Genomic DNA, 10,569 nt, shown 5'->3' on the forward strand with positions numbered 1-10,569 from the left:
ACGACGGTAGTTGCAGTGCGGGCGGGTAGTGGGCAGAAGGTTGGCCCACTGTGGGATTGTGGCGGACGTGAGTGGAGAGTTGGGCCAGGGGCTGTGCGGTAGGTGGAAGCGTGCACGGTGCGTGGGGGTGAGGGGTGACGGTGTCGGTGTGAGGGGTGTCTGCGTGTGTAGCATGTGTTGCTTTTTGTGACCATATACAGGTGATCGCACGTATTTGTCCTTTGGGGCTGTAGGTGCCCCACAGTCTAGGGTGAATGTGTCATTTGCTGTGACCACGTGTGTGGGTGGTTCTGGTGTGTGTAACTTGTGCTTGTGCTCTCTGTGTTAGTCACCATATGTGACAATCCTGCAGCACGCTGTGGCTGTTACATTGAGAGAGGGTGTCTGGTGGTGGTACCCAGGAGGGCCCGATACAGCAGGAGGGTCCCAGACTGTAGAATTGCTCTGTGATGGTGCAGGGACTGTGACTGTGATCGCGGATGTGACTGTGTGATAGCGTGGATGCCTGAATGTGTGACTGTATGTGAGAACATGTCCTCTGTGGAGAGTCTGAGCAGGAGATTCCGGCTGGTGGCAGAGGACAGGGTGGGTAGGGGCCTAGCCTGTGTGGTGAGGCTTTGAGGTTGGCCTGGCCCATGCTTACTGACCCCAGCCTGTGATCATGGCCCCTTCTGCTTGTCAGAACTTTGCCTGCAGCCAGAATGAGCACCTTGTGTCTTCCACAGATGTGCACTGAGCAGTAAGGGCCAGTGCCATCCCAGATGGGACCTGAAGATGACAGGCACCACCTGCCTCTATGGAGTGGACGTTGTTGGGAAGGCAGACAGTAATCAAAGATGCAAAAACTGCTTCTGAGGAGGTGGCATCCTAGCTGAGTCCTGAATAGAGGGAAGAGGCAGAGTGTTTCAGTAGATGGAATGCTAATCCCAAGAGCCCGAGGTGGGTACAGGCAAGGAGGCCCAGCTGGAGTGGATTGAGGGAAAGACATAGCAAAGAATAGGGATGGAATCGGGAGGCCTGTGGGGGCAGATGGTGCAGAGCTCATGGGCCATGTGTGGACTTGGATGTCTACCCTGAGAGAGGTGGGAGCCATGGGAAGCCTTTGGCCAGAGAACTGTGCTTTGATTTAGCTCTTTGTAGGAGTCCTCTGGCTGTTATAGGGGAAGTCTCCTGGGGTGAAGGTAGAGGCAGGGAGACCTAGGAGGTGAGTGCTGCTGGAATCCCGGGGAGCAGGGTAGGTTGGATCAGGATGGTAGAGGTAGAAGTATTGCTAAGTGGTCAGATACAGGTTTGTTTTGAAGACAGAACAGACAGGCTGCATCCAAGGGGAGAGCAAAGCTGGCCCAGGAGCCTGAGAGTGTTTTAGTTAGCTACAGCTGCCATAACTAAATACCACAGACTGGGTGGCCTACACAATAGACACTTATTTTCTCACAGTTCTAGAAGCTGGAAGTTCAGGATCAAAGTGTTGGCAGCGTTGGTTTCTCCTGAGGCTTCTCTCCTTGGCCACATTCTTGCTCTGTCATCATGTGGCCTTTCCTCTTGAGCACACCCCTGGTGTCTCTCCCAGTCACTGCATTAGGGCCCACCCATATGACTTCGTTTAATGTTTGCGCTCTCTTTAAAGGTCTCCAAATACAGTCACATTCTGGGATATACCAGGCGTTAGGTTTAGGGTGTTAATGTGTGAATTTGGGTGGGACACAGTTCAGCATGTAATGGGATGAAGGGGCATTGGTATGAGTGTGGGGATACTTGCTGGGAGGCTTCTGAGGGTAGGGGAGAGAGGGCAACAGCCAGAGGAGACCCAGGTCCCAGGGAGTAACGAGCCTGGATTGACAGTAGGTGTGGGGTGACCTGGAAAGTCGACAGGAGCTTTCCTCAGGGCCTTCCTCTCTGTCCAGATTAGGAGTCTGTGCTGTTAGAGCAGAGAGGAGTCTTACCCTTTCTATGACCTGAGGCCGGGGCATCCTTGGTGCTTAGCACAGGTCAGAGCCCCAAGAAGAGTTGTGAAGAATGAATGGCAGAGTGACGGTATTCCATTCTTGAAGCTGCTTATCTGGATTCTGTCTTACTTTCCATCCTCACCGTGGCCCTTCCACTCCACATCCCAGACTTTGGAAGACACCTTTACGCTTATTCTCGGATTACTGGACCAGTGCTCTGGACCTCTGGGTTTTCCTGAATAGACACTCCTCTCCCTCTCTCTCTTTCTCATTTTCTCCCCAGAATTCAAACCCCATCTTTTATTCCTCTTAATTTGGCAGTTATGTCAGTCAGCTATTGCTCTGTAATGAACTGCTACAACAGTTCCCTGACCGACAGCAGTAAGCACTTTTTTCTCTCATGAGTCTAAGAATTGGCTAATCTGGGCTGGGCTGGGTTCCAGGCTATAGGTTGGGTCCATCTCTGCTGTATTTGTCTTGTATGGCTCATAGGGCAAGTTTATCTCATGGTGATGGCAGAGATGCCTGCAGGCTTGAGGCCCAGGCTCAGAACTAACATACTAGCAACTCCACTCAGATTCTGTTGGCCAAAGCAAGTCACATGGCCACACCCAAAGTCAAGGAAGAGGCATCCATGCTGCCTTTAGTGAGAAGAACCACAAATATGGCCAAGGGTATATACACAAGAAGGGGTAGAGAACTGAACCGTTAATTCTGTCTACTTCATCAATACTTTTGTTTTTTTTTTTCAGCTTAGAAAGTCAACGGAGTTGACATTTGTGATCTTGGTTTCTTTCAGATCAAGGACGGTGACCACAGAGCATATTCAAAGAGCTGCTGCAGTTCATCATGGCGGTAACAAGGAAGGTCATCAGAAAAGAGAGCTCACGGGGCTCTGCCTTCAAAGACGCTGATGCTACTGAGGAGACTTTTCTAGGTAAAAAAAATTTTAAGAAAAGGTCATTCCCTAATAGACTTTTGGGGAATAGTCAATAGACTAGAATTTCCTAGTATGGGGAGAGGTTATAGGCAATAAAGTTGTGAGAAGGGGGGGATGTCTAGGTGGCTCAGTCACTTAAGTGTCTGCCTTTGGCTCAGGTCATGATCCCAGGGTCTGGGATCAAGTCTCGCATGGGGCTCCTTGCTCAGCGGGGAACCTGCTTCTCTCTCTGCCTGCTGATCCTCCTGCTTGTATTCTCTCTCTCTCTGACAAATAAATGAATAAAATCTTTTTTTAAACAGTTGTGAGGAGTGTCAGGATACCTTCCAGCTCTATAAAAAAATAGAGCATTGCTGTGGAAAAGAAACCACACATGTTAGGTGCACATGGAAGAAACTTTGAGCACATGCCAGAGGCAGTTGTGTCCTAGGCTGCCTGTGTGGACAGGAGTCCCTGCAGGTTCAGCTTGTATTGGAAGAGTTTCAGGCAGCACTTGGCCCTCCCTGTGCACAAGAGGACTCATCCTGGGAAAAAGCCCTATCCATGTAGCACCTGTCCATGTAGCACCCGTGGGAAAGTCTTTCAGTGCTGGTCTAACCTCATTGATCACCAGAGGATCCATACTGAAGTGAAACCCTATGAATGCCACGAGTGTAGAAAAGTCTTCCTTTCCTGGTATATAGTGTACTAAAAAGTACACCAGAGGACCCACCCCAGAGGGAAGTGGTTCGAATGCAAGTAGTGTGTCAAAGCCCTTCCGGGGAGCTTGGACCTGCAAAAGAGCCCTGGTGGCTGTGCTGTCTCCATGCCCCACGTTATCTCCCATCGTCCAGAAGGCCTAAGGCATGTCCTCTCTCTCATCTTACACCTACATTCTCATTGCTTCCCTCCCCGTTGCCAGTTTGCCCTTTTACCTGGTTCTCTTTTCATATTCTTTTCCCTTTAAAAATTAACTCCCTTCTTTTTAAACTATAGCTCACATACCTCAAGTTCATCCTTCTAAAGTGTGCAGTTCACTTTTTTTTTTTTAAAGATTTTATTTATTTATTTGACAGAGAGAGATCACAAGTAGGCAGAGAGGCAGGCAGAGAGAGAGAGGAGGAAGCAGGCTCCCTGCTGAGCAGGGAGCCCAATGTAGGGCTCAATCCCAGGACCCTGGGATCATGACCCAAGCCGAAGGCAGAGACTTTAACCCACTGAGCCACCCAGGCGCCCCTGCAGTTCACTTTTTATTTTTTTTAATTTTAATTTTAATTTTTTTTAAAAGATTTTATTTATTTATTTGACAGACAGAGATCACAAGCAGGCAGAGAGGCAGGCAGAGAGAGAGAGGAGGAAGCAGGCTCCCTGCCGAGCAGAGAGCCCGATGCAGGACTCGATCTCAGGACCCCGAGATCATGACCTGAGCCGAAGGCAGCGGCTTAACCCACTGAGCCACCCAGGCGCCCCAATTTTAATTTTTTTCAAAGATTTTATTTATTTATTTGACAGAGAGATCACAAGTAGGCAGAGCAGCTGGCAGAGAGAGAGAGAGAGGGAAACAGGATCTCCGCCGAGCAGAGAGCCTGATGCGGGGCTCAATCCCAGGACCCTGGGATCATGACTTGAGCTGAAGGCAGAGGCTTAACCCACTGAGCCACCCAAGCGCCCCTATTTTTATTATTTTTTAAGGATTCTATTTATTTATTTGACAGAGAGAGAGATCACAAGTAGGTAGAGAGGCAGGCGGGGGAGGGGGAAGCAGGCTCCTTGCTGAGCAGAGAGCCCAATGTGGGCTCAATCCCAGGACCCTGAGACCATGACCTGAGCTGAAGGCAGATGCTTAACCCCACTGAGCTACCCAGGCGCCCCATGCAGTTCACTTTTTAATATATTCACAAGGTTGTGCAAATACCACCCCTGTCTAATTCCAGAAGGCTTTCCTCACCCCAAAAACAAACCCCATATCAATTAGCAGTTACTCCCTATTCTCTCATCCCCAGCCTCTGACAGCCATTAATCTGCTTTCTGCCTCCATAGATTTGCCTACACTGGTATTTTGTGCACATGGCCCCTTCTCGTTTTCTCACCACTGGTAGACACACCACAGGGGTCCTAATCCAAGAAATCCTGTGATTTGAACTGAACTGGGATTTGGCCTGTGGATGGCACTGGTTGCCCTCATCTCCTTGGGTCTTCTTGGCCTCCCCTGTGCTTTTTTTTTTTTTCTGCCTTTTGTTGTCAAAGGAACAGCCCCAGGATGCTCAGCCCCAGTAATCATAACAAGAGACCACATTTTTATTGGGCCCCTTTTGTGCACCAGGCACTCTCTGGGTGGTTCTGGTTAATCCAGTTTCCCGGCTCTGCTGTGGCCATCCCTTTCTGCACCACCGAAGGCTTTACCTCTGGCAGCTGCTGCTTTTTTTTTTTTTTTTTTTTTTTTAAGATTTTATTTATTTATTTGAGAGAGAGACAGAACAGGAGAAGGGAGAAGGTCAGAGGGAGAAGCAGACTCCCCATCGAGCTGGGAGCCCAATGTAGGACTTGATCCTGGATCATGACCTGAGCCGAAGGCAGTCACTCAACCAACTGAGCCACCCAGGTGCCCTACCTCTGGCAGCTTCTGCTTTCCAGCTCTCAGCCCTGCCTTCTCTCCAGCCCAGCTTCACATCACTGGTGCCTCCCTGCCTCCAAACAGAACTTGCCTTTCCACCCACCTACCAGGGAAAAGAGCCCCACATTTTTCCCGATTTCTCTTTTATCACTTCCATAAACCATTGTTCCTGTTTTCCCCCGGGTACAGCTGGTTGTGCTCCACTGGTCTGGTTTGTGTCTAGAGAGGCTGTGTTGGTTTCCTATTGCTCTAACGAATTACCACAAATGTAGTGGTTTATAACAACAAAGATCTTTCTGGAAGTCAGAAGTCCATAATGGGTCTCAAGGGGCTAAAATCGCCCTAGTGGCAGGGGCAGTTCTTTCTTGAGACTCCAGGGGAAAACTATTTCCTGGTCTCTTCTACATTCCTTGTTTCTTATCTGCATCGATGTCATCTCATTTCCTTCTCTGACTCTGGCCCTCTTTGCCTTTCTCTTTCACTTAAAAGGATCTTTGTGATGACACTGGATCCACCTGGTGACCCAGAATTCTCCCCACCCCCCGACCCCCTGTCTGCAAATTCTCTTTTGCCGTGTAAAGTATCATATTCATAGGTTCTGGGGATTACGATGTGGGCATCTTTAAGCAGGGAGAGGAGGCATTATTCTGCCTACCACAGATCCAGATCGCACTGGTTTGGGGTTTGGTTTGGTCACCCAGATTTTTATCCAGGCAATTCTCACGTGTAAGTGAGGCTGGGAACCACTGGCTAAGGAGCGGGGGGATGCAATAGGAAGTAGAGGCTATCAGGAGGGGCCCAGTGGATCTCAGTTCCAAATTGTGCTTCTTACTCTCTCCTGCTCAGGCAGATGATTCTACTTCTCTGGGTCTCAACTTTCTCCATAGCATGGAGATAATAAACCTGACTCTATAACATGGAGAACTAGAGATTAGAAACTCTCACGTCAGGGCACATGGGTGGCTCAGTCACTAAGTGTCTGCCTTTGGCTCAGGTCATGATCTCAGGGTCCTGGGATCGAGCCCCGCATCTGGCTCTCTGCTCTGCTCTGCTCGGCGGGGAGGCTGCTTCCTCCTCTCTCTGCCTGCCTCTCTGCCTACTTGTGATCTCTGTCTGTCAAATAAATAAATAAAATCTTAAAAAAAAAAAAAAAAGAAGAGAGAGAGCGTCTTCTGTCGGTGTGTGAGCGTGCGATGTTTTGTGAGGCTGTATTTAAGTGCAGGTGCACACCACCCAAGGAGTGAAGTGACAACCTCGAGGCCCCATGGACTCCCCCTTGCCTCCTGCCCCAGGACAGTCCAGCTGGGCCTGGAGGCCCAGTCTCTGCCTCCCGAAGCTAGTGCCCGCAGCTCCCCTGCCCTCTGCACAGTGTCTGAACAGCTCTCTGCAGACAGACGTTCGATATGAGACACACACAGGTGCACCATCAATAGGAATGGGCAGAGAACTTGAAGACTGGCCTTCTGGAGAAAGTGAATCGCCCAGGGCCATTCTGTGGGTACCATTCTGCTTCTGTGTGGTGCTGTGCCAGCCTCTGCCCTGACTGTCAGATCCCATAAGAGCTGGGTGTTTCCCACCTGGCGCCCTCTCCCCCGGCAGGGCTGTTCATGCCAGCTGTTTGTGGAACTTCTTTCTCATCACCCAACCTCAGCCACTCTGTAACCGTCACTGACCTGCCTCAGGTGGAAGGTGCTTCCTGGTGGAACGACACTCACACTGCACATAACTTTCTCTCCAAGTTAACATGTTCATGATGGGAGGCGTTTGCCATCCCCATTTCGCAGACAAGAACGTGAGGCAGGGAGTAAAGACCCAGAGTGCCTTGGGGTCATGCTGGACTTCAAACCCATGGAGCTGGATTTAGCTGGTTCTTAGGCCCGACCTCCCTGCAGGAAGGAAGCAGCCTTTGCTGAGAGCTGGCCCATCCCTCCTTGTCCCTCCACCTTGCTGCCAGGACACAGTCCCTGTTTTTACAGGAGCTGAGTGGGGGGTCTGTGGCAAGCCCGCCCCATCTCCCTGGTTCACTTACTCATTCTGTCCCAATTTTGTCCCAGACACGTGCCAGGGGATGGGTCTATGGAGGCACCTCAGACAGGTGTGTGCTGAAGGGGCTCTGGGTCCAGAGTGGGCTCTGAACAAGGACATGGACAATGACAACACAATGTTCATACTGCCACGTGGGACATGAGGGGAAGACAGGTTGCTTCTGATTCAGCCAGTGAGGAGGGGCCCTGGAGCTGATGCTGAGGACAGGAGACCAAACCAAGCTGGGTTTGGACAACACAGGGATGACTGGAAATGAACTCAGAAATATGAGGTATGGTTGGTGAGTGCAGGGGCTTCAAGGCCAGATCACATCCTGATGGCCACAGAGAACCCCTGAGTGAAGCTGTGTGGGAAAGTGAAAGGCTCACACCTGTGATGGGATGAAGGAATGGCTCCAGCAGGCACGTAACCAACATCTAGACTGAGCAGTGGCTTGCCAGCTCCTACTTTCTGCCTTTACCTAAGTCAGCTGATGGTTCAACCTGCTTCTTCAGGTGGGACCCAATCACCCCACCATTTCTCAGTCTCAAGAGAACGGCAAATTCTAGAGCTGCCTCCTTATAGTAAATACCCCTTGCATATGCTGAAAGGGATGGAGGGACTGTTCCCTCTCTGTCCCCATCTGCTAACTCATATATTTTTATCCTGAAAAGTGAGTGGCTTCTAGCCGGGGTCCTCTGGCAATGGTTTAACCTCTCAAAATCTCAGCTCCTTGGGGCGCCTGGTGGCTCAGTCAGTTAAGCGTCTGACTCTTGGTTTCAGCTCAAGTCATGGTCTCGGGGTCATGATTGGGCCTTGTGTCAGTCTCCATGATCAGCACAGTCTGCTTGGGATTGTCTCCTCTACCCCTACCCTCCTCAAATAAGTAGGTCTTAAAACAACAACAGTAACAAGAACAACAACTCAGCAACTTGTCGCTAAAGTGGGGATAAAAATATCTGCATCCCAGGGGTGCTGAGAGGATGAATGGAACAATGGGTGTAAGTGCTTACAAGTGCTAAGGTCTTACGTGAATGTCACCGGCTCAAATGATTTTAATGAAATCCTTGTGTTGAAACTGATGAATGACACACAATGTCTTTTTTAAAGACTGCAACTTTTGGCACCTGGGTGGATCAGTCATTAAGCATCTGCCTTCAGCTCAGGTCATGATCCCAGGGTCCTGGGACTGAGTCTCACGTTGGGCTCCCTACAGGGAGCCTGCTCTTCCCCCTCCTGCTCCCCTTGCTTGTGCTCTGCTAAATAAATAAATTAAAATAAAATAAAATACCAGGACTGTGACACACCACATTTCAGCATTACAAACCTTACTTTCTGGCCGAAGGAAAAAACAAAACCATATGGCCAGAGTTAATACAAGGCACCAACAACTGAAAAAGCATCTTCCTTTTTTTTTATTTTTATTTTTTATTTTTTAAAGATTTATTGGGGCACCTGGGTGGCTCAGTGGGTTAAGCCTCTCTCTGCCTTTGGCTCAGGTCATGATCTCAGGGTCCTGGGATCGAGCCCCGCATCAGGCTCTCTGTTTGGCAGGGAGCCTGCTTCCCCCTCTCTCTCTGCTTGCCTCACTGCCTACTTGTGATCTCCCTCTCTGTTAAATAAATAAAATCTTAAAAAATAAATAAAAGCAAGGATGGGGGCTTCTGAGTGGCTGTTTTTTGCCAGATGTTTTGTGCACTTCTGTGATTTGTGACGTTTGTGTATGTGTGTGTCCGTATCCTGTCTTAGTTCATGCCCAGTCTTCTCTCTCATGGAAATGTTCTCACACTCTAAAATAAATGCATCTTAAAAAAGTAATATTATGGGGTTCCCGGATGGCTCAGTGTGGTTAAGCCTCTGCCTTCAGCTCGGGTCATGATCTCAGGGTCCTGGGATCGAGTCCCAAATCAGGTTCTCTGCTCAACAGGGAACCTGCTTCTTCCTCTCTCTCTGTCTGCCTCTGCCTACTTGTGATCTCTCTCTCTTTGTGTCAAATAAATAAAATCTTAAAAAAAAAGATTTATTCACTCACTTTAGGGAGAGAGGATGTGCACTCTTTAAAGTGGATAAAAGCTCAACTGACTGAGCTAACCAGGTGCCCTGAAAAAGCATTTTTTTAAGTTTCATGTTTTTTGGTTTTTGTTTTTAATTTCATTTTTTGCCTTGGCAAAACCTGAAACGACTGTTCCAGACCTGCTGGGACCGTAGTCTCCCCGACCACCTGGTGGACATCTGTGGGAATCTGCATGATCGAGCATGGGAGGGGCTGTTGCTCCCCTTGAAGGCTACTCTGGCTTTCTCACCTAACCGGCTGACCCTGCAGCAAGACGTGTATGATGGCAAGGGGCTGCTCTGCACCGGCCTGGGGTTGTTGATCCTCCCGGCGCCCTCTGCAGAGGAGAAACACCACACCAAAGACGACGGGTCGCCGCCATGTTTGGTGCGCGCCCAGGTCACTGAGGGATAAGCACGGGAAGAGCTGCCCCTGCACTCTGATACCCGCTGCACTCACGTGGGGTCCCCTCGGAAAGGATTTTCCGGTGCCAGGCTAGAGATCTGCCTGGGCTGAAGACTTTCTCACATTTGTGACACTTAAAGGGCTTCCGTCCAGCGTGAACCCTCCGAGGGGGAAGGAGGGCCGCAGGCTTGCGGACCGTCTTCCAGCTCAGGCAGCGCATGCAGGGCCCGGCGCCCGCATGGACGCACGGGCGCTGCATGAGGTGTGTGCTGCGGCTGAAGGCTTTGCTGCACACACTGCACATGTAGGGCTACTCCCACGTGTGCACCTGGTAGTGCTCGGTGAGGTGCGACTGAAGGACCCCAGGTCAGAACTATAGTATAGCCTATAAGTTTTAACATTCTTTTTATAACCAGCTTATGCTAACTAAGAAACTGTGGCCAGCTGACCATAGATAAGGGAGTCAGCAAGCAGCATAACAGGATAACGAATAGCAAAAATCTGTGTTTAACCCAGCTGTTTCTGGTTTCTGTATAATAATGCTTCTAATGCTTTGCTAAGAAATGAAAAATTGCTTAAACCCTCGTTCGCTGTGTAATCAAATAAA

At 49.7% G+C, this 10,569-nt stretch overlaps 1 long non-coding RNA gene across 1 annotated transcript; it reads left to right on the top strand.

The window, feature by feature from the left end:
• The first annotated feature begins 8 nt into the window (after nucleotides 1-8).
• LOC309852664 lies at nucleotides 9-10,245 on the top strand. The gene is made up of 3 exons (XR_014305326.1): nucleotides 9-117; nucleotides 2,746-2,883; nucleotides 9,696-10,245. It is a non-coding gene; the product is annotated as an uncharacterized lncRNA (long non-coding RNA).
• The last annotated feature ends 324 nt before the right edge of the window (nucleotides 10,246-10,569 follow it).

Source organism: Mustela nivalis (genome assembly GCF_964662115.1).
Source record: "Mustela nivalis genome assembly, chromosome: 18".
NCBI classification, from domain to species: domain Eukaryota; kingdom Metazoa; phylum Chordata; class Mammalia; order Carnivora; family Mustelidae; genus Mustela; species Mustela nivalis.